Source organism: Otolemur garnettii, unplaced genomic scaffold, assembly GCF_000181295.1.
Source record: "Otolemur garnettii isolate 467f Iridium unplaced genomic scaffold, OtoGar3 scaffold00001, whole genome shotgun sequence".
Lineage (NCBI taxonomy): Eukaryota > Metazoa > Chordata > Mammalia > Primates > Galagidae > Otolemur > Otolemur garnettii.
Window position 1 is genome coordinate 3099530 of NW_003852396.1, and position 26112 is coordinate 3125641.

Sequence of the window (26112 nt, forward strand, 5' to 3'; positions counted from 1 at the left end):
TCTGTGTGGTCTAAGTTCACTTCAGTGAATGTCTGCATTTCATCTGGAAGAGATGATAAAAGGGAGGAGAGGGCATGCTTCTATAACATCAGAATTGCTCTCAGAGGCTCCCCAGATGATTTGGGCTTCTCGGTCACTGACCGTATCTACCTATTGGAAGGCCTGGGAAATTCCACTCTTTTTAGGCAACAATATGATACTTCAAAATTTGGTGAGAGGAAAAAAATGCAATTAAAAAGTTCCAGATTTGTGAAACTGATATCTTGGATTTCACTTTTATCACTATTGAAATTTATTTTCTTAGTTGTTAAAAAATTGGCACTCTAGCTTATGGTGACTTTACTGAAAACAATTTAAAAAATAACATTGAAAAAGAAAAATAAAACATTGCAAATCATATAAAATGGCAAGAATGCAATATTTTGATTATCTAACTAGAAACAAATACAAATTGTCTGACTTCACTAAAAATGTAACAGTTTTGTGTAAATAAGGAAAAATGGAACAAGATTTTGTAATGTTATAATAGCACCTAAATAATCAGATTTTAGTGCTTTAAACAAAGCTTTGGAGGTCTTCTTATTCAGATCTTTTATTGTAAATTAAAGGTGAAAGTACATAGGTTTTAAATGTCTGTCTCAAATTCATGATGCTAATGAACAAGACATGGGGTTGTAGATACCAGTCTGCTTTCTGTCCACACTCTTTACTTCATACCACAGTGTCAGGGTGGGTTCTTAATAAGGTTATCATTTAAATAAGTGGTCCCAGCATAATGTCTAACCTTTATCCCCACCGTAATATGAACATGAACAGAAAGCTACTATTGATTAGCTGTCATTTCTTGATCAGACTGCAACATCAAGTGTTATGTTTTCTCAGAGAAAAGCTTTGGGGGGATGTATGGAAAGTATATCATCCATGTCCTCAGAATACTTTGGGCCTATTCTTCCAAAATTCTGAAGAAATAAATGGCCAATAACCGAAAAATTCTTGGAGTAGCTGCCACTTCCCTGGAAGTTTCAAGCAATACTAAACCCAGGATCTTTCCCATCATTGTGGAATATAGAGCCGTGAACAGCCATAAGATGGTATTTAAGCAGGTTTAAAGAGTGTGTCTGGACCCCAGAAAACCTAGCTGGCTAACTCTATGTTCATCTTCTTCCCAAAGCTTTTTAACCTTGCAACAATGCGGTTGTGAAATATGTCCAATTAATTTTTCTGAAATATATCCATTTTGATTTTTGTATTCCATTTATTTCATCATGTCAAAATTATTAGTCATAATTATTTTGTTTTTCAGCCTACATGCAATGGTACGGCTACACAAATTATTCAAATAATAAAATATGTTTATACCAGTTGGTGAATAGCTACTGAACAATTGCCAATGCCTCTCTTGGGTTCAATTTTAGTTAAATCTGAATTTTCTCAAATCTAGAAATTAAAAAAGTAATGCCTAGTGTATGCACTCACATGCACACACAGCCTCTGGGATCCCCATTCAGTTCTCTGGACTGACTCTATTCTGATTGGTCTATACTTATGTCTTTCTATGTTTTAAATATTTTGAAAATTACTTGTAATCATAATGCAAATAAACTTTATAATTTTTTTACCTTTATTCTTTATTTTTCCCCTTCTATTTTGAAGCAATCCCCCACATTTGTCTATCTCTTTATTTTAGCATCTTCACTACTGTTACGCATCCATGCATAAATGTGTTTATTCTTCCTGAAATTAAAAGAATTCTAGCATAAGGTAACATATATTTAAGAAACATTAGAAATATAGTTAATGTACAAAGTTATGTAGAGACATATTTAGTTAAAAACAATTATATTTCAAAATATACATATTTTCATTAGCATTTTTAATATACCAGACTTACTAGCAGAAGAAATTTCACAAATAAATTATTTCCTAATCATCACTAGTTTTCTACTGAGAATTAAAATACCAACTGATATATGTAGATGCCACTTGTAGGTATTAGCGAATTTACTGATTTATAAAACTGCTCAGTAGACATTTATTGAGCAACTAAAACATGTGAAGTATTTTGGAAGATGGATATGTGAGGTACTGTTCCTTCTTACAATAAGTTTCCTATCAAGAAAGTGAGAAAACATCAAGCTAAATTATTGCAACTTCTTTAAAATGTTAAATGTGTCAAAAGAGAACGTTCTAACATCTCAGTTAGAATTGAAAAGTGAGAAATACCACTTCCAACTTGCCAGGATTTATGAAGACTTCAGCAAGAAAGGTGCCTTTGAGATTTACCTTGAAGAATGGGTGACATTTCAGCTGAAGAGATGAATTGGGAGACTGAATAGTATTGAAAAGCATATTAAGCTGTAGCTTGAAAATCTTGACTATTTTGTTAAAAAAGCAGTTTCCTGATCACTTTATCCATAATTCTCAATCTTAAAGTTTATTAAAATATTGAAAGAGTTTTACAAAAATGCTTGTTGCTAGGTTCCAGGCTCAATGTTAGTGAATAGGAATTTCTAGTATGGGCCCAGGGATCTGCATTGTTTATAACTAACCTTTTTCTAACCTTCCACTCATATATACCTACTTCTCATTTACACTTACTCTAATATGTTCAAAATATTCCCCAATATCTTTAAGAGGTACATATTGTAATTTCACATAATTTAATATAAATAAATGGCAGTACAAGTGTAACATTTCTTTTTTTTTATTAAATTATAGCTGTATACATTGATGCAAACATGGGGTACAGTGTAGTGTTTTCATATACATTTTGAAATACTTTCATCAAGCTGGTTCACATAAATTTCATGTCATTTGCATAGTCATTGTGTCAAAACATTTATATTCTAGTTCTAGAAAAGTTCACTTGTACCCTTGTTAGACAGAAATATAGGTGATCTTTCCAGTGTAACATTTCTTACTGTTCTCAGTTATCATACCTTGAGGTCTATCCTTGTTGCTGGATAAGCATCTAATTCATTGCTTCTGGCTTCTAAAGACATTGCACCCGTAAATAGAAGCACATTTCTCCTTAATCACCTCCAGGAACTCACTAATTCAAACCGTGCTATAATAAATATCTTTCTACATGTCCATGTATGAACATAGGAAAGTTTCTCCAGATTACTTTTATTACTTGAATTCCTAGGTAATAAAATATAAGTATATTGAATGCTTTCAGATTGCTTTCCAGAATGGCTGTGTATGTCAACTTGGCATTAGCAGGCCACAGAGTTCCTGTGCCTTCTCAATACATAGCTCCAGAAATTTGGGGAATAAGTAGAAATTATAAAAGGTGTATGAGTTTTTCCTACCTAATTTCTAAAATAATTAAAAAAAGATATAAGGAGTGGCTTCTGTGAAGTCAACATGTCTTTTTCAATATAATACTGGCCAAGAGAGGACATAGCTGCTCCTCATTTGATCAGATGGGTTTACTGATACCCACCAGGCAAAACTATTCAAGAGGCTGCCTGAGAAATAGCTATGCGTCATCGCTGCTCCCTGACAAAGCTTATTCTTAAGAGAAGGAAGGACAGGTTCACACATGCTCCAAAATGTATCAGCTGAATAAACCGTTTCATATGATGAATAAGAAAGGAAGTGGAACAATGTCAGAAGCTTAACTAACGGGATTGTGTTTATACAGCAAGAGAAATCAGGAGAAAGAAAGAAATATTTTCCACTGATGTAGGTACCTGGGCGATTTTTCTTCTCTTAAATTGTGTCTAACCATTTGATCCATTCCCATTTTCCTTTGTCTTTCCTCAACTATCATCCATGCTCCTTTGAGTTTCTCTAGGGACCACAGATAGGTATAATGAATTCTTTTTAGACACTAAAATTTTGGAAATAAGCCAAATTAACACATTAATTTAATACATTTCAAAGCCAATTAATAAATTTATATCCAGGTCTTAATCCTAATTCTTTATTCTATTTCTTATTTCATATTTTGTTCAGCTGTCTTGGATGGCATAGTCTATCATATAAGTAGTTTAACTAATGACTCCAGTAAGTGCTTAAGCACTCTAACAACATAACACTGATAATTAATATAAATGTCTAAGTTTGAATTTAAAATTCTTTATATTATTAAATTCTCAGAAAATTTAAGGCTTAACTTAAATAAGCCTTTTCTCTTAATAAAATTTCAACGAGATTCAAGCACAAAATTTAGAGACCAAAGAAATATTGGCCTTTCTCACTTAAAAGTTTTTGTTTACATTAAATTTTAATCCCTTCCCCTAATTAATTATTTTGATTGATTTCAGTGGGAAACCTGCCTCATATCCTAAGCAGAACAAGAGCTCTTTCATCTGCTGTTTCCTAAAAACAAAGTACTTTCTACAAGATCTCAAATGTTGCATTAGTTCAGTAGCATGTGCTTCATGAAGCTCCCGAATAAATTATCCAAAAAGATTCTAAAGAATTTTAAGACAGTGAAAAGAAGATACTTTTACACTTAACAGTTTTATACCCAGGCTATTGAATTGTCATATAAAATAATGTTTATATTTCAAAGTTTATTACTTTGACTTGTCCAAATGCCCTGGCAGAAATGTACAGTATGTGAGATCACAGGGTAAGTGGGGGAAATCTTGTTGTTAAGTGCTTAAAAATTCCAGTTATGTGAAGCCAGTTGGTGGCAATCCATAATCTGTGAATTTACATTGAATTAGAAGATACCTCCAAGGGAGCAATTAACTTGGCACTGGGCATTTCTCCTAATTCCAGGGGTGAGTGTACTCATTTCCTAATGTTGCTAAAACAAATTACTAGAAAGTTAGTGGTTCAAAATAACACAAATTCATCTTCTTGAAATTCTGGTATTCTTAAGTCTAAAAGGTGTTGGGGTTATACTCTTTCTGGCGGCTCTGGGAATTTACTGTTTTTCTTTTTTTTATTTCAAATATTAAGATGGTTCAAATGTTTTTGTTACATGGATCACTTTGGTCAAGACTGAATGACGGCTCTGAGTATGTGTTCATAGCTTTTCCAGCTTTTAGAAGCTGCCTGCAGTCCTTGTATTATAGTTTCGCATCCTTTTGAGCTCTGTTTCCATCGTCCCATCTCCTTCTCTCCCCCTGACACTCCTGACTCATTCATATAAAGATCCATGCTTTCCATGGAACCACTCAGGTAATCCAGGGAGTCTCTGTATCAGCATCCTGACATTAGTCCCACGGGCAAAGCCCCTTTTGTCATGTAAGAGAGCACACCCAAAGGTTCTGAGGATTAAGGTGTCAATTCCTGTGGTGCTTCATAATTAGGCTTCCCATCCAGAGTCTTCTCACTGATAACGGTAATTTTACCTTCTAGATTATTAAAAAAGCTACAAATATATTCCATTTTATCGTTAAACACTGATTTCTAGGAACTTCAGTGCTACCTATAGTCAAGTTTCATCAGATCATGTAGAAAATATATGCAACATTTTTATTGAAATGCCAATAATTGCAAAAAGCTTGATGACTTACATATTAATTTCCCTGTTTTTTGTAAGAAATTACTATAACCTCAATGATTTAAAACAAGACATATTTAGTGCAGGTCAAAAGTCACATATGGGTCTCACAGGGCTAAAATCAAAGTCAGTGGGCTACATTCCTTCTGGAGTATGTAAGGAGTATCTGTTTCCTTATCCATAACAGATTCTAGACATCACTCTCTCACATTCCCTGACTCAGGTCACCATTCATCCATCTCCACATCCAGCGATGTGGGGCTGAGTCTTCTTATGCTGCCATCTTTATGGTCCTCATTTGTCTGCTTTCCTCATCTGTAGGACTGTGATCTCCTGCCCCATCCTACACAAATAACTTGGGATGAACTTTCAATCTTACAGTCAGCTGATGAGCAGCATTAATTCTATCTGCAGCCTTCCCCTCCCCTGCCCTGACATGCATGGGGTGGCCCACCTCCTACAAGCTCCAAGCTTACAATCCATTGTCCAGCCTGCTTCCTTGGTGACGGCACCAACATCTGTCTATCTCCATCCATCTGTCTTATCTATCATCTATTCATTATTGGGCATAGTTGGTTGATTTATTTATTAGGCTTTTCATAATCATCATCAAAAGTGAGATTAACTTTTATTCTTTCAAATATCATGTCATGTCTTTATTGGGTTTTTATAACAAAGAATAATATAAAAATGATCTCTTTGTTTTGATTTCTGGAACTGTTTGCATTTTTTTTTGTTCTTAAAAATGTTGGGAGAATTTATCATTGATGAGTCCATCTCAGTCTAAAGGTTGTGAAAGTGTGCATGTAAAATTTTAATTATAAATTTGATTATTGTTCCAATTATCAATTTCTGCATAAGAACATAGTTCAAAATTTAGCAACTCTAAACAACAATTTTATCATGTGGGTCAGAAATTTGGAAACAGCTTAGGTGGGCACTGCTTGATAGGCTTTATTTATGGGATATGATCCAAATACTGGCTAGTGTTTTAGCCACCTGAAGGTTTGGTTGGGCTGACATCCCATGGCTGACACACACACCTGTGAGCTGACGCAGCCGTCTGCTAGAAACTCATCTTCAGCTTTCAGATGCCTACACAGGGCTGTCCAGATGACAATGTTCAGATATTTTAAGTTCATACATGGTAACGAGCTTTTTCCCAGGCGAGAATTCCCTTGGAAGGAGGCAGAAGCTGTTAGCCGTGCATTTTGTCTACATGATTCATCTGTTACTGAGGGAGCTGTGTTAAAATACCTTAGTGTGACTATTAGTTGGGCTATTTTTCCTTACAATATAGAAAATTTGGAAAATTTTAGTCAGTCATCCTTCAAACATTTGTTCCTGTCTCTGACTCATCCCTTCTCATCTATGACTCCAATTCATGAAAGTTAGGCCACTTGGTATTGTGTCAGAAGGCACTGAAATTCAACTAATTTTTTTTAATACCACATAATTTTCCACTATGTGCTTCAGTTTAAATAGGTTTTGTCATCTTTTTATTTGAAGTTACTGATACTTTCTTCTGCGAGATCTAATCTGCAATTAATCTGATCCAATGAATTTCTTAGAATAGACAAACTCTTCTCACCTCTGTTTTGTTTGATGTCTCATTTCTTTCTTTATCATTCATGCTATGAGATTTGTAATGGCTCCTTCAGATCTTGCCCGACGTACTCAGAATCTCATAGTTTCTGGATCTCCTACTGGTTACCAATTTTCTTCCGGGTTAGATCTTTTTTTAATTATATTTGTTGTATCTAGTAATCTTTTAAATCAATAGTCACACATCACTATTTTGTGTTGTCAAATGCTATATTATTGTATTTCTTTAAGGAATGTTGAACTCTGTTCTGGCAGAAATTATATTAGCTGATTACCCTTTTCTTACTTGTTTTTAACTTTTATTAGAGGCAGAATTGCCTTTTCAGCCCTAGTGTAGCTGTATCTAAGGAACAATCCTTCTATTGTTTTTTCTTAAATGTTTTTGGTTTGTATGAGGATTTTCCATATTAGCTGATTGGGACTTGAATATCTCCAATTTTGTGTGAGAACTGTTCAACATACAGCTCTCAGAACATTCTTTCCCATCTTCATGGAGTTGATATTCATCCATAAACTCATAACAAACTCAAATATCTTCTTTTCAAATTTCTGAATCTCTCAATGTATTTCACACTCTCGGTCACTCTACCAATTTCAGCTTCCTCAGTCTCACCTTAAATCTGATCTCTGTCTCTTCAAACAAAAAAATATGATCATCCTTTACTATATGTTATTGGGCATTAGGTATAAATCTCCAGTGAAATGTGGTGGATGATTTAATGCAGTCTGATCACACTTGAGAACCAAACAATCATGAACAGAAACAGAGCTATTATACTAAACTTTACAGTGGCCAATGGACAGTTATATGATTTTTACTCACAAAACAATTCATTGTTTAGATTTTTATGGGCAATCTTAAATCTTTTAACACAAACATACAAAGCAAAGAAAATCTATTCAACTGGATGGATAAACTTAAGCAAGAAAATGTTTTATGTAGATACAATTTTATTGTTCAAAGATTATTACTTTATAAGTTTATCTAAGTATAAATATAAACAATGCTTTAGACTCACTAGTGAGACATAAATTATTAGATTCAAATAAAAGTGATAGTTGTGGTCTCCCATTATTGTGAATATAATAACTATGTTTATTGATTTTTCTGGTTAAGGCTTACTAGATACTTTGTCTTCTAAACCTCATTAAGCCAGGATAAAAAATTAAAATGGGCAGCGTTAATCTTTTATAATCTATTACTTCATGCCAAATGCATTCAGAACAAAGGATAAAAGCTTGTCAGTATCATGTTAGCATGAAGAGAATTGGCATCCTGTCATGGTTAATGAAATTCTATATGGAATTTTAAGACAAAAGACTCAGGAGTCAGACTGATTTAAACTGGGTTTAAATCTTGGCTTCCCTAGTATCTTACAATGGAATTCAGGAAGTTATTTAACCCTTCAGAATCTCATTTTCTTCATTTAAAGTGAGAATAATAGTTAAATTTGTTTCTGAAAGATTTAACTGATGTTATGAAGATAAAATGGAAATAGCACATTTAAAAATTTTAGCATAGTAACTAATACTATATTAATGCTGAAAATGATTAGTTTTTAAAATCTTTCTTATACAGAGTAGATATGCCTGAGATGTAGAAGATCCTGTAGCCAAGAACATTTGCACTGTTTAAACTTTCGATTAATTTGAACTATGAATTAGCCAAATTTTCCTTTTACATGAGGTCATGTCGCTTTTGGTACTAGCTTCTTAAAGACAAAAGAAAATTTTTGATAATACTATTTTAAGTGCATAAAAATCAACATTTGGTATTGTCTGTGTCTGTCCAAGATTCTAAAACAAACTACCCCAAGACTGGGCATATGATAACAACAGAAATGTATTTTTTACAGTTCTGAAGGTGGGAAATGCAGCATATCCGTTGTCTGGTGAGGGTGCGCTTTTTCATAGATGGTTCCCTCTCACTGTATCTTCACCTGGTAGAAGGCAGAGAGGGTCTCTCTGGGGCCTCATCTATGAAGGTTTTAATCCATTAACTAGGGCACAGCCCTTATGACTTAATCATCTCCCACGGCCCATCTTTTAAAACCATCAACACTGGGAGTAGGACTTTACCTTATGAATTTGGATGGGTCAGAAACATTCAGACCACAGCAGGTATCACATCTGTCTCTTCACTAAAGTGAAAACATTGCTCTACTTGGGACGTAAACTTCTCCTCACCCTGGTTCTGCCAGCTTTGCCAAAATCTAAGTCTCCTTTTTGATTTGACCCCTCAGCACTCTGCGATAACCTTACCACCTCACACACTCTGCTGCTGTACCTGCCTGACATTTCCCTCTTTCCACTGCAGACCAGGAGCTCCTTGACGTCAATTTTAGTTTATTCATTGTTGTTGACTTAATCTTATCATAAAATACCAACATAGTAGATATTTTTAATATGTTTCTTGATTAACGAATGAAGCTGAACTTGGAAGCATTTTCTGTGTGATCAATTCTCTTTTAATTTTTGGTGGGAAGGTGGCAAATTTTGTTTAAAAAATTCTTTTTATTAATTACTTACAATGATTCTCAGGGATCTCCATAGACTGAGAGCCTGTGTTTTCCTTCTTTTCCTCTTTTCAATTCTTAATTTCTGGATAAATAAGTTATTTTTAAAGTAATAAATTTTGACATAAACAATACAAGGGCTAATATAAGGAATTGATGTGTTAAGGAAAAAAACTGAAAAGTTATAAGGACTAAAATACTGAGATTTTCAAAAGAATGTATCAGTCTATTCCTGCAGTCCATCACTACCTTCTCACCACCGACCTCACAATCTTCCACAAAGGCCCATTTCTTGGGCCATCTGTATAGAGGATGTTTGTTTTATGAGAGTAAAAAAGATATAAAAAACAATGGGATAAAAAAAGAATCTAACCTTTAATATATGGACCTGTAAATGCATCAGATGGAATCAGGTTATAGGTCTAGGTAATTGTGCATATCTTCTGATGTTTTAAATTAGACAGGAAAGTTAATTTGTTAATTTTGATTTGGAAACAATTTTAAATGTATTGAAATTGAAAGTCTTGCATCATCTGTCTTTACACTCACACACGCACACACGCATATGCACTTATGTGTCCACATAAAGACTGTAACTAATTCTCAAACATGTGAGCAAGATGTGAGGTACCCAGATAAGATATTGTAAAGTAGCAATTGAGGAGTTATCTCACAATTGTCTTCAGAGTTCTGCTAAATGAAAGGAGGTATTCACATATTTATTTGGAAAGTCAAATGTGCCAAAATATTGCCTTGCATACAATAGGCAATTCTGTTATACCCTTGATTTCCCAAACGTCGGCAATTTGGATTTTGAAGGATAATTCCATTAAAGAAGATAGGTTAGTTTAAAAGTACTGGGCTAGGAGTCAAAATTTCTAGGGTTTTTTTTTTTTTGTATGTGTGTGTGGGGTAAGATATGATTTTATGAGACAGAAAAGAATATAGACGGAGTAAAAAAGCCCCAGAGCTTCTGGCAAAGAGGAAGACCCAAGTCGAAGGCCTCCCCCCAAATTTCCAGGTTTAATTACAATATTTATTTTCAATTTCTCACTGTGTGACCACAGGCATATTATTCATTTTCAGGCATATTATACATACTTACATAGCCTCTTAAAGACAATTTAGGCACTTAATTAAAAGATAAGGAGTCTACAAGGAGAAATTGTGAATGAAGTGGTTAAAAATTAGAACCTGTTATCCAAAATAGTCTATTTTGATTGATTTAAAGTGAATTAGTGAATTATTGTCCAGCTCCAAATCATTTAACTTTTCATCATCATTATACTACATAATTCTTGTAACTTATTTTATGTGTATCTAGGCACTTGTCTTTAAGTTAACTAGTGTAATATACCTTATTCTTATTTCATATTGGGTCCAATAATATTTTAATCTCTTTATAAAGTTTGATAAAAACTATTTATTTGAACCAAATTATAAACCAATAGCTAAGCTTGATGAATCTTAGTTGATTTACAATTCTCATGCTTACCACAGCCATGCTAAATAAACAACTTGCATTCTAGATGTTAGAAAACTTGTGTAAAGACTAGCTTTACAACTTAGTTATGTCATTAACAATGTTATTTAAACATTCTCAATTTTAGTTTCTTGAATTGTAAAAGAGTACATGATAAAAGTGAGCTTTTATTTTTAAAATACATATGTGTGAAGTGTGTTCTGAGGGCTTCAATTTTTCCTCCCCTAATTTAGTCCTTACAGCAACCTTACAACTCAGATCATATTATTTTTGTAAATGTTTCTTTATATGTCTGGGGAAAGCTAGAGAAGTGAAGTGCCAGGTTAAGAAAACAAAACAAAACTAGAACTGGAATTTGGAACCTGTCAGGGAGAGTGTAGAGACACTCCATTATTCTGTCTCCCTGCTGGCAACTTCTAGGTGAATTGAAGTAAAGCCATTTACCTGCAAAGGAAGAGATTTGGCGCTGATAACTTATCACCTATTACAATATCAAACAAGAAAAAGAAAAGATGGCAGCCGTCGCCCGGGTTTGTTCCTGCTGCTGCTGTTTCCACGAACCACATCACCATGACTACGAGCTGTGATCCTTCTTTTCTGGGAAGACGTCTACAAATTACAACAGCTTCTTCCATTTGCCTACCGTGTCCTTCTCTTACTGAGAAGAATTTTGAAAGTTAAAAATAACAAAAGCTAACGGGGACATTTTGTGATGTTCTACGAGCTGTACCCCTGGCTGATAAGCAATTTCCCCGGCTGCACTTCCCTGATAATCATCACTTGGTTGAAAACCTTTTAGAACATCACTCTGTTATAAAGAAGCTGAGTCCTCACATTCTTAGTTTAGTTCATTATTAAAAGGTATATATCGCCAAGTTCTATACTGGTTCTTTTTTTTTTTTTTTTTTTTTTTGAGACAGAGCCTCAAGCTGTCCCCCTGGGTAGAGTGCCGTGACATTACAGCTCACAGCAACCTCCAACTCCTGGGCTCAAGCGAGTCTCCTGCCTCCCCCTCCCAAGTAGCTGGAACCACAAGCGCCCGCCACAACGCCCGGCTATTTTTTGGTTTGCAGCCGGGTTCGGGCTGGGGATTCGAACCCGCCACCTTAGGTGTACGTGGCTGGCGCCTTAGCCGGTTGAGCTATAGGCACCGAGCCTATACTGGTTCTTGATTATAATTCACTTCATCATAAAAACTAAAAAAAAAAGCATGGCACACCCTCCTCCCCCCCACCGATGCAATACAGCCGATCGATTTTCAGAGAACACTCAACATTCCCTTTCCAAGGATGCATGATCCACACACAGAGAATGGAAGTCCTGATATCATCATCTGACCTAAAAGAATTTGTGTTGTGCTTTCTACCAGCATTTTGTGGAAAGATCTCAACTGGCCTATCTATAGTATAACTGGTAAACATTTCTATACTTTGGAAAGTGTTCAGCCTGTCACCAGTAAACATCCTCAGATTAAACTAAAGTGTCCCACTGTTCCTGGCAGGCATGGCATTTAATGGTGAATTTATTCTTAAGATTGAAACTCTTCAAAATTTCTTGAACTCCTGCTGATCCTACCTTGTTCATTAAGTTCTAAACATAATTCAAATTCACATTTATGCAGTCAGGGGTGAAATGGAGATTATTAAACAACAGGTCTTGTTCACATTTTGAGAGATTTTTTTTAATTTTATTTTCACAAAATGATATTCTTTGTTGATCTAACTTTTGCATCCTATAAAAATCATTTGTATTGCTTAAATCTTAATTCAAGCAAGAATCTTAATTTTGCTTAATTTCTTCTCTAATTCTGTAAAATACAATTTCCTTTTATGACTATATTTCCCAGTCAGTTGGAAATGTCAAATTAGGATGACTAAAGAGGAAATATGATAATTCTAAGAGCTCCAATTTTCCACAAACATTGTTACAAAACTCACATCCCCTTTCAGAAGTCAGAAAGCAGCATGTCACCCGTGTGAATTGCACCGATCCTAATGCACTCAAATTGCTGTTTTACTTAACTTTCATGAAGACTAACAAAGAAAACAAGATTACTTTTAGTCATTCTAGAAATGACAGAAAATAAACAAAGTACAGGATTCAGTTAAAATTTCATGTGGAATATAACAACAGCAAAACTTTCCCATTGAAAAGGATATTGCCAAACAAACAGAGAAGGAATAGCACTCTCTCTTAGTGTCAATAAAACCACATTAAACAAATAAAGTACCAGCTCTTTGCTTTTACTGCCGTGTAAACACAGTTGGCACATTAAAAAGTGTGTGATGGTTGAATTAATTATCAGTATCTCATCATAGCCTCTGTATAGTAGTAGATATACAATTTTAAGGTTTAGAGAAAATTTAGAAAGGTAATCAATTTTCTGCACAGAGAGTAATATTTTCCAGAAAAATATAATCCTCAAAACTCAGATGTCCTTTTTATTAGAAAAAGGTATAACTTCAGGAAAAAAAAAGCATTCAACATATATGTGACTAAAACGTATTCATGTTTTTATTGCAAAAAGGACTTTTATTTATTTTTTATTTCATTTTCAATTAAAATCATAACTATATACATTTATGGGCTACAATATTATGATTTGATACACAATGTGGACTTTTAAAATCAATAAGGTAAATATCACAATAGGAAATATCTCTTCCCTATAACACATACCACCATTCGATATTGTATATATTGTTAATTTGTTTAATTCCTACCTTTTCTCTATAGTATAAACTACAAAAAAATAAGAAACTTGTTTTGAGGGAGGTTAAATGTACATACACCTATGACAATATCTGACAAATAATTATATATTGAATATGTAGAATTTTTTTTTTTTAGTTTAAATCTCACCATCATTTCCAAAGAATATGATGTTACATTTGCTTTCCTTTTCATCCCCTGGTAATGAAAACAAAGTACATTTTATGATTGCATTATTATAAATATTGTTTTTTTCCCTCTTTACTCAATTCTTTGCCAGGCATCCCAGAAAATTTCTGATAAAAATATTAGGTTGTCAGTGTTACTGAGGGTGTGTATATGTGAGTGTGTCTGTTCATGTTATGTTTAAAGAGATGATGGGTTATTTACCAAGGAGAGAATGTGTGCCATTTCTTTTCCTTTTAGAAAAAGATAAGGCCATGGTCAGTTGCTGTTTTCTAAAAAGCCTTAATAACCTCTTTTTTCTTTGATTCAAGTCAACATGCCCAAGTACACGGGCACTGATTTCAAGTATTTCCATTTTTACCACCATATTCTTTCAAAACTCTAATCCATCTCCTTCAGGAAGAAACTATCCTAAGTAAAAGAAATTTCTATTGAATATTATTTAATTCCAGTTTAATCTCAGCTTTCTATTTCTAAAGGAATTCCATCTACAAATGGAATTATTTTAATGTCTAGTATTTTTAATAGTCAAGTGTTGTGTATATATACAAAAAAAACAAAGAATAAAACAAATACATCATTTCCTCAGCATTTATAGTGTAATAATGAAAATAGATTTCTTTTCCTTTTTTTATTAAATCATAGCTGTGTACAATAATGCAATTATAGGGTACAATGTGCTGGTTTTATATACAATTTGAAATACTTTCTGAAACTGGTTAACATAGCCTTTATTGCATTTTCTTAATTATTGTATTAAGACATTTATATTCTACACTTAGTAGATTTAACATGTACCCTTATAAAATGCACTTGAAAATAGATTTCCAGTAAATTAAGTTTTGAAAAATCCACTCAGGCTAGGCTCAGGACTTTAATCCTAGCACTCTGGGAGGCTGAGGCAGGCAGATTGCTTGAGCTCAGGAGTTGGAGACCAGCCTGAGCAAGAGTGAGACCGTGTCTCTACCAAAAATAGAAAAACTGAGGCAAGGGGATCACTTGACCCCAAGAGACTGAGGTTGCTTGAGCTATGATGATGCCATGGCACTCCACCCAGGGCAGCAGAGTGATTTTTGTCTCAAAACAAAGACACATCCTGTATGTTTAGTAGAGAAGGAAATGGAGCGTCGTGCCCAGGTTATGAGCTGTCAGGATCGTTTCTTCTTTCCTTGCTTCCTTCTCTGTTGGGCGTCAGGGTGGTGATTAAGTCAGCCACACCACGGCCACCTTTCCAGGCTCTGGGCCCTCAGGTGCTTCCACATCACGAAGTGAAGGACTGCTGGTCTTCAATATTTGCTTTAGTAACAGGTGGAATGGCCTCTATCACTTCGGGGTTAGAAAGCTTCTCCTTTAACTCTAACAAGGATCAGCAGTCATCTCTGTGAGCTCCAACCCAGTAGGTAGGGCTTTGCCACACCGCATTTCTTCTGCCTGATTCTGGGCTTCCCTGCCATTGTGTCCCTCCATCTGCTAGATCACCCTCAAAAATCACCTTGAAAAACTTTCTCTGTGACTAATGCCATCATGGCCTGCAATGTGACACCGCCCACTCATACAGCCTGTTTCTGCTCTCAGCACTGACACGTGCTTGGCTACAGTGAGTGGTGACTGCAAATATTCTTTCTCTTTACCTCCCCATCTACTATCAACAAATTACCAGGATCACCAGTACAATAACGACATCTTCTAAAGCCACTCTAAGTTGCCATTATTTCTAAAGGGATGGAGCACATTGCAATGTGATGCTGTGTTACAGCTGGTGACTCCCGCAGTCCCCTTCTGCCCAGTTGTTTGCACCTGTTCTATTGGAACAGCAGAGATTCCCTATAGATGCTGCTTTTTATTAACCTCAGAATTATGTCACAAGTGTTCTTAGAATTGCATTTGGGGCTCTGCTTATGATATCATGATTTTTACTGCATAACATATAAATAAATAAAAATCTTGAGATTCTTCCCACAGGATATGGGTTTTCTTTAATCAGATTTAATTTCCGTGTGGAATTACAAGTCCTCATACCTGGTGTGATCAAACTCTCAAACTACTGAGTTTGAACGGGACTGTGGCTATTTTCTTTATTTTTTTTCTTCCTTCTTTCCTTTTTTCCTTCTTTTTTTTCACTCTACTTTTTTCTTTATTTTTTTGCTTCCTCCTCTCCTTTTTTCCTTCTTTTTTCTACTTTTTCCTCTCCTTCCCTCTTTGGAGGGGAGCTGTTGTCATATTCTCCTCTGTATAAGAGGTCAAAAAAGATGACTTTTCATGATATTGCCTTTTGTTGATATATGTGTATAAATTTGCTTTCTTAGTCCCCAATCTTAAATATGATAGAGCCCTACAAAAATTCTGGGTTTATGTAGGAGTGTTAGGCTCAATTTTGCACCCAACCCACACGGCTGCCAGTGATTAAGGCAAAATTCTCCAGGTTGGACAAACCCTCCAACCCAGCCTCACCACTGTAGATTTTGTTTACTTCCTAGAGAGATTGGCTAAGCATTTAGTGAAATTTTAAAAATTTGTATATAGAAATATTGCTGTTTTGTAGTGTGTTTCTGTGTGTAGGGGGAAGGGTTCAGAATATTTATCTGATATTACTACTGTAATTTACTGTCACGTACTAATTTATGACATAGTCCTCAAAGACTATACCTGACATTAAAATGTGTAATAACTTAGAAAAATTAATAATGTTATAAAATTAAATATTGTGATGCCATTTACATACTTAGAAAATGATACAGTGACACCTTTAATGTGTATTTTAAGAGAATTATATATACATTTTTTAATATATATATTTTCACATTTTAACATCTCTCTAATCTGGGATTATCTTAACTATCTTCAAATCCCTAATGGCCAATTTTTTAAATTCAAAAAAAAATTTTTTTTTTTTTTTTAGACAGAGTCTCAGTCTCACTTTGTCACCCTCAGTAGAGTGTCATGGCATTACAGCTCACAGCAAACTCTAGCTCTTGGGCTTAGGGTGATTCTCTTGCCTCAGCATCATAGTAGCTGGGACTACAGGTGCCCACCAGAATGCCTGGCTATTATTTTTGTTGCAGTTTGGCCGGGGCCAGGTTCAAACCTGCCACCATTGCTATATGGGGCCAGTGTCCTACCTACTGAACCACAGGTGCAGCCCTAAAAATTCAAATTTCTTTTAAAATGTCATGACCTTTATAATGAAGAGAATGGTGTATTTGATGCAATGGTGTAATCTTTAACTTTATTGTTATTTTTAGAGGTTTTACTTTTAATTTTATAGGTACATGACATTTTCTACATATTTACGGGGTACGTGTGATATTTAGATACAAAAATATAATATGTAATGATAAAATCAGGGTAATTGGGATATCCATTGTCTCAAGCATTTATCATTTCTTTGTGTTAGGAACATTCCAATTCCATGGTTTTAGTTATTCTGAAATACACAATATCATGAAATGACAAGAAAATATGCAATCATTATCGTTAACCATATTTTCCCTATATTTTGTCTGTGCTAAATGTTTATTCTTGTTCACGATAATGACGACAAAAAAAATACTCTTTTATTTTAAATGATAATTTCTGATGTGAACCTTAATAAATAGTGTGTAAATACTCTCTTAAAATGTTCTTTTTTTCTTGTTGATGCTGTAAGTAAAATTAAGAAGACTAGTGTCAAAAGAAAACTCCCAGTTTCCTTGATACATGGTCTCTCTTAACACATTATTTGTGGGACGTTTCTTCAGGATGAGAACTAAAATGATTTTTCTTCAGATTGAATTATATTTTAATTTATAAAAGAGAATACTAATGTATATCGATCTTCACTAACATACCAGAAGCACTAACTGGATTCTAATGTACTAGAAGAAAAAATACGTGAAGAAAAGAAGAAAAAAATATGTGCCATAAATGGTTGGCTGGCCTGCTTTGTTCAAACTTACCTCCATACCAAAGAATAAGACCCTTTCTACATGTGATTTTCTCTTGTATGGAAATAATATTAAAAAGTCCAATTGAACTAAAACTTTACTATCTTGAATCACTACTAAAGCTATTTGTTCTGAAATAAAGTCAAGAGGTATATTTAGATCTTAAATCAGCAACAGAAGGAACACGTCCAGCACAGTAATCCCACATCAGGAACGGGGTTTTGCTCTTGGTGTCTCATCTCAAATTGTATTTTTATCAGAACCATGAGACATTCCTCATTTGTGACTTCCACAACGTTTATTACACAAGAATTATAATAATAGCTAACACTTACTGAGTGTTCACTGCGTGCCACACAATGCTGTAGGTGTGTTACTTGTCTCCATCAGTTTTCCGGAGTAGAACATATGTTTATGCTCATGTTATAGTGAAAGAAACTGAGAAAGTAAAAAACCCAAAACCTTAGTCACTGCCACATGACCGGACCTGGAATTGGAACCCTTAAAACTGGCTCTGTGGTGTGTGCTCTTGCTATCTGTTCTATTCACTCATTTGCTCCTGATAAATACTAAGAGTGAGGGCATGATTGTTAACATTATCTCATTTGCTTTCCTGGAACATTTACAATCATTAGATTTCAAAACGTTTTTGTAGATAGATCTTTCTGGCTAGCAAAATGTTTTTATTATTTTACTATTATAGCAAATGTTGTCATTTGCATGCATTTTGTTATCTCCTAAGGGAAGACAATTACCAATGTAACATCTATCCATACATAATTTTAAATGTTAAAAGTAACAACAATTTAAAATCCTCTCTTCCTGTAAAGGACACCAGAAACCAAGAAGGGGACGGAGGGAGGACGGAGTGGTCAATATGTAGCTCTCGGATGCAGTGATCCCTATGCTGGTGGTGGGCACACTGAAAGCCCTAATTTCAGCATTATATATGTATCCATATAACAAAAACATCTGCAGCCTTTCAATATTTTGAAACAAAAAAATATCCTAGATCTGTTTAATATACTTTTCATATGTGGAGAGAGCTTTACATTTCTATGGTTTTTACGGAAAATTTTAGTTTTCTGTGGGACATGAGAGAACAAACAACAAAACTAAAACAAATGACGGCATGAATTTAATTTCTCGAAGTAGTAAAAAGTACTTGTTAGCAGAACAATTATGTTAATTATGTCTTTTGATTATATACAAGTTAAGACAAAAATGTTATTCCACATTCTCTGTAAAACATTGATCTCTCACAAATAATCAGTAGCCATTTGATAACTTAAATAACCTTGAATCCAGGTAGATAGAATTAAAATTTTGAGTATTTAAGACATTACAGGACTGGAGAAATTGTTATTGACAGTGAACTCTACTTATGTATGACAGAAAACACAGAAATAGAGAAAATACAATAAAAAGTAAGCATCAGAGAGCTGTGTAATATTTCATTGACCTACATTTTGTTTTCCCAGGAATTCTGTTTTTAAACCTTCCAACTCAGTTGGGTTTGTAATTTCAATAGCTCTGTAGTGGCACATGACATATGTAAGTAATTCCTAAATATTTTCATTTTATAATGTAAATTTAATAACATCATTGTTAATAATTTTAATCTATTTTTCCCCTTGTGCTAACCAATAATTCAAAAAAAACTTTTGATTCATTGAGAAAGTTCTCTCGATGTCTTTTCAAAGTTGTATATTCAGTGAAGACACGACAGTGCAGTATGAATTTAAGTCAATAGAAGTCACATCATCAGCACTTTCTAAAGATGGGTTTATGTGGTAAAAAGGATTTAAATAAGATCAACTTCTAGTGGAAGGCTAAGTATACTGTGGGTGTACAGTAAATGATATTTAAAGGGATTTGGCAGCAAATTCAATTCAATTCAATCAACTTTTATTGAGAAGCTGAGCTCTCAGAGATGCTAAGTTTATGAAAATGGTTGGAAAAGTTTGCCTCCAATCTAAGAAAGTTTAGGGTCTTTTGCTAGAGACAGACATTTTCATAAGTACAGAAAAGGCAATTTTTTTTCTAAATCACCAAATAGTAGTCAAGGTTTATAATACATTAAGTGATATACGAAGCTTTGGATAATATAAAATTCTGTTCCTTTTGTTGTATAATGTCAAAGTGAAGTTTCAAACATAAACTATAACAAAAAAAATTCACTCTTTTAACAAATACCTATTTTGTGCAAAGTAGTGATGCAAAAGCACATTTCCTTGAGATAAATACATTTATAATTGAATGGTGAAGACAAACACAAAAGCATGTGCATGATTCAGGGAATACTTATGGAGGCAGTGATAAGGTATTGTGTGCCATCTTGTGTGAGTCACTCAGGTGGGGCGAGAGTAAGATACATCAAAGTTTAAGATGGGGGAAGAACACCAAGAAATATGATTTGATGAATACAGGTCATAGTCACATCAAAAAGTAATTAAGTTTGTTATCTGAGGTAGGATTGTGGAGGAACTTGCATTTGTAACAAAATAAATACATACCTAATAAATGAAATATATTATGGAAGATATATGTAAATATGGGTAGTCAGAATGAACATTATAATATCTGGAAAAGCACATTGTGTGAGTTGTAATTTTTATGAGGAAGTTTATGTAAATAATAGGAGGGATAATAATGATTGATATTAAAGTTTTAGTATTCATTTATTTAGTATTCATTAGTAGAATAATGTATTTTAAAGAAGGTTATTTTTTTTATACACCCTAGCTTTGCTGTTTATTGAAGGATCACAACAATCATAGTTAACCACATTATCTCCTAATTCTTAATGGATAAAACATGAAATTGTTCTTTGGATGTGTTAAATCTAAGAACATTTGCCAAAATATATAACGTCCAGGGATTCTAAAAATCCTCAGTAAAATTAGCTTCCTTTCTCTACACTTGCTCAAGCCCACACCTCACTTCTGCTCAGATCACACAGTACCAGATTGAGACTTTGAGGCCAGGGCATCTGCCCTATGGGTCATTCCCTTCCCATAACAAAATGGCTCTCTCATAGTGAGTGGAAATGATGTTGTGGGTTTCAGGAAAGAGACAATGAGAAAAGAAAGAAAGGAAGGAAAGAGAGGGGAAAGGAAAGAATGAAAGGAAGGGGGAGAGGGAGAGAACAGAGCAAAAGAATTGCCACAGGAAGAGTGCAGTTTTATACTTTATTAAAAGCAGAAATACATGTGATTTGAGTTTTTAACAACAGAAACACATGCTTTTAAAATGAACATCAAAGGTGAACTGATACTTCTTTCTTTATGTTAAGTTCTCTCAAGTGAATACAATTTTTTATTTTTAGTTTTATCACAAACTTAGAAATAGCTCTGTAATGTGTTCTGTAAGTGAAAAACACCATATTGGATAGAAATATCTCTTATTTATTAATAAATATTTGTGTAAACCTGAGCAGCTAAAACATTGTCAAAGATACAAAACACATTTTCATACTTTAAAGTTATCTACATCATCCTCATTTGAAATACAAAGAAATCAAGATTTTAAGTTTTTATTTGTTTGTTTGAATGGGGTCTCACTATGTTGCCAAAGCTGGTCTCAAACTCCCAGACTCAAGTAATCTTCCCGTCTCTGACTCCCAGGTAGCTGGATTACAGGTGCATGCCATGGTGCCCAGCTGTTGAAGTTACCTTTTAATATAAGATCCTGCAGTGAATAGATTTAGATTTAAAATTTAAATCTTTGTCTAGCTTTGAGATTCTCCATGAGTTAAGTTTGTACTGGCTTTGCCAAGACTTGAAGGAAAAGATTCTGACTCCAAAGGCATTGCTGGGTTTTTTTTATAGTATGCATGACAATGAATCATGAGATGTTTAATATGAATCACTGTGGAGTATCAAATGTTGAAATGACTTACGTAAACATTTGTGCTGTTAAGGAATGTCAAAAATGCTAAAAATGTATTTGTCCCAGACATTAAATGAACTAGGTAAATAATAATGTTAAAATTATCATATCATAAATGCAAAGATTAAAGGGGAAAAATTCTAAACTATGATTATAAAACAGTATATAAAGTAATGTTTCTCATGAAAGAAATTTCAAAATGCATTCATTTTGAAGTAGATAAAAGCAAAAAGATTATCATACTGAAAATCGAAGAAAACATCCTTGGAGAGTGAAAAAAACTTTAATACTAAGGTGATCACTATAAGAAGACAATTAAATTAAAAGTCAATATTCTAACATACGGCATTCTAATTATTCTGATAAACAACTGAAATTTTAGTGAACTCAAATAGACAATGGATGAAACAGAGTAGTATAGTTTAGATTCTCTGGGTAAGTACATTTCTTTATTAAAGAAAAAATGATTTGCAATTTAATGTGTGAATTATTATAGTACTATTTTGAAACTTCTAAATTCCTAAACCGAAGGTGATTCTGTCCAGGTGAGAATGCCTACAAACACATGAGATCAGGGGAAATCACTATTAGAATTCCTGCGTTTAGCTCATTTTATATTTGAAATATTACGTTCTGAGTCTTTCTGCAACATTTAACCATAAACTGAAAACAAACTAGTTCTAAGAGTTTACAAATGAAGTTTCTACTCAGCACAGTGGTTATTTTGCCACAAACAAAGAGAAAAGTAAAGAATTTTTTTTCTTAGAAAACAGAGGGACTAAAGAAAAATAGATAAAATTTAAGCATTTCTCAGTGTTCTTGCTTCCCAGCATGTCACCGGGGAAGAGAGTTCGCTCTTATGAGCAGCTTTGTATCTACTTGACTGAAACCTGTCAAAAGAAACATCAGAGGGTCTCTCTTAATCCCTTGCACAATTTAGGGGATGAAGCCATCTGTCTTGAACAAAGCTCGAACCTCAAACATGACTAGTGGGTTATCTCTCATGGGATGATCTGAAAGAAAGCCTGGAAATAACCTCCTAGTCTCCAAAGTGGTTGTACATTGTAGAGTTTTATCTCTGAACCATTCATAGCATGCAAATTGAAATATTAAGATTCAAAAAGATATAACCAAATTCATCCAGCAATTTGGTAACTTTGGGAAGTCAGCTATGTGAGAAGGCTTTGCTTGTCTTATTGATTCTGTAACTAAACTGTCAGGATTTTGTTTAGCTGAAGAATAAAATGTACTATTTTCCTACTGAAAAGTTTCTGTACTAACGGATAACAGCTTATATAGGAAAAAGAAACAATATCATATTTTTTAATTGTTTTCCTATTAAGAATGCAAATAATAATGAATTTTTTTTGTATGTTAATCTTTTTTTTTTATTAAATGCTAGCTGTGTACATTAATGCAATCATGGGGTGCAGTGTGGTGTTTTCATAGACAATTTGAAATATTTTCATCAAACTGGTTAACATAGCCTTGATGTCATTTTCTTAGTTACTGTGTTAAGATATTTATATTCTACTCTTAGAAAGATTCACTTGTACCCTTGAAAGATAAACCATAGAGGTGATCCCTCCAATCACCCTCCCTCCACCCATCCACTCCCCCCCACCAATTCTCAGGTTTCATAATAGGTCTGTGTACATTGGATACTTTTTCTTCCATTCTTGTGATACTTTGCTAAGAAGAACATTTTCCAGCTCCATCCATGTAAACATGAAGGAGGTAAAGTCTCCATCTTGTCCTGAGATAATCCAAAGTGCATGTTCAACCCATGGGTTTTCTTGTCAAAATCATTCACAAAAAAAAAACTCCATTTCAACTCCAAATGGCATATACAGTGAGGAGAGCTCATTACTGTGTGTTCTTGGCCACGCTATATAACCTCTCAGAGTTTCTTTCTTTCTTTTTTTTCTGTGCAATGTGTTGATAATGGCATGTGAGTTACAGTGTTATTGAGACACTAGTAGGCAATGTACTAGTATACTTAACACTTTGATAGATAAACAATAGGTAGTTAATAAAAGGTAAATGCATGATGAGAAAAAAATTTTATGAGGCCACAGTTCACTCAGGTTTTTCATTCTTTAAACATATCTTGACATTAACCAAGCTTGTAGGCAAAGATTCCTATTCTCAATGGTAGGTATGACTTACAGTATGGGATAAAAATTGCTATTATAGACTTAAGTACAAAGTGGAAATAGTCCGAGAGGAAGCAAGGAACAACTGGATCTGGCTCACCAGAGTAGGTGGTGCTTGAGATAATTCATAAGTAATTCATTGAATATTTTTTGCTAAACAGTATTTGATATATAAATGTAAATTTTCTTTAATTAGCAAGATATAACAATGTAGTCGGCATGGGAAAACTAACAGAGTTTGTGCAGCTGACATGTAGAGGAGTAGTCAGCATCATTAGTCTAAGTATGAATGCTCCACATCCATCCAGACTCTTCATCAGAGTGTGACTTTATATTTTCTGCATTTACATTTTCTACTTTGAAACTAAATATTATTTTGCTTCTATTCTTAATAAATTCAATTGATGTTACAGTCTAAATCTAAAGTTAATTATAAATTTTACATTAAAGAGAGCTGATTGGTATCTAGAAGAATTCTATATAAACAATAATCATCCTCTTATGAAATCTGAATGTAATTAATGACTATAATCAAAAGCAAAAATTAACTCTAGATGGAAAGGAAGCACAGGGTTTTTAAGTACAGCCTGCTGGCAGTACATGTCTTAAGGTTGAATCCCGCCTTTGCTGCTAGCTACGTGAGTGATGATGGGCAAATTACTTAACCTCTTTGTGCTAAGTAACGTGAAGTTGCATGTTATTTAGTATATTCACCATAGAATCGTTGTGATGATTACATTAATCACTGTTTACACGAAATCTAAAGTAATATCTGGTACAGAGTAAATGCGATATCTCTGTTTATTAAAAAATTCTACTTGAGAGAACCTAGTGATTTTTTTTTTCAGTCTCTTCAAGTTCTAAAAGCAACAGATGGACAAATTTTAGTTGGGTACATCAAGAATGAAAAGATGTTTTTTATCCTATTCTTGAATATGTTTGTCCTTAAATAGGAAAGGGGATTACCTAGCAGCAACACTGCTTATCAGCCTCTAACTCCTTTCTCCTTTTGTCTAGAGTGACAATCAATTTGGCCAAATGGGAGGAAGGAAGTGGGCGTGTGTTCAGGAGCCTGTTGGCTTCCTCTGTCCTCTGGAGTGGCTTCCTCTGTCCTCTGGAGTGGCTTCCTCTGTCCTCTGGAGTGGCCTGTCCACAGGTGGTCTGGAGCACGTACTTTGCTTGCCTTCACTTTCACAGAAACAGCCCCTATATGAGTAAACTTGTAGGAAATAACACTGCTTGTTTAGTCAGTCTGAGTCAGTCTGAGTCTTCACAGCACATCTTTCAGTAAAACTTTCCTTTATCTCTCTGATATATCTGCCTTTCTTCAATTCTTTTTTAAGTTAAGCAAGAGAAACAGGCGTTGCTTTTTTGACCCCTTGAATCCATAGAAAAGAGTAAATTAATTATAAAATTGTATGGTGTTGAGTGACTATGCATATATTTATTTATTTCTGTATACATATCTGTCCAAAGAGAAGGCTAGATAAATAGATAGAGCTATTTATAATACTACTGAGCAGGTGGACGCATGGAGATAGGATGACCTTTATCTTAATAAATACAGTGTTCACCAGGGTGAATTTCTGTCAAGATGCTCACAGAGTTTAACAAAGTCCTTATTTTAGAGCTGGGACCAAATCGCTGTTCCCATTAAGAGAGACCTTTATGGCCTTTCCACATTTCCTTTCACAAAACTAAAAGCAGACTAAGCTCGGGTGACAGCACTTGGTAAAAGTGATTGTAGTGACATTTTAGATCTGTCAAGTCTTCCTGTAACTACCGCACCGTGGGCAGCCTAATGAGACACAGTGCATAGTAACACAGGGAGAAAAACCCTTTAGAACTCCCGTTGTAGTCATTTGAAGGAGGTTATAACTCTGAGGCCATCATTTCCCGCTGGGCAGTGGAATCTTTGGGTAGCTACTGAATTGCAGCAAAATGTCTTGAAAGCAATTCCCTTTCTGTCATAAGTACGCAAAGATTTAAGTATGTTGAACTTCTGTTGGTGATGGATACAGGCTTGGCATTTACAGATCTGGAAATCATATTCAGGGCAGTGCTTTCTGAAAATTCGAGGATTTACTTATAACTCTTATGCAAAAATAAATGTAAAATTGTTGTGAATGGACTTAGGCTATTTCTTAAATTATTTAGTCTTTTTATGCTATAG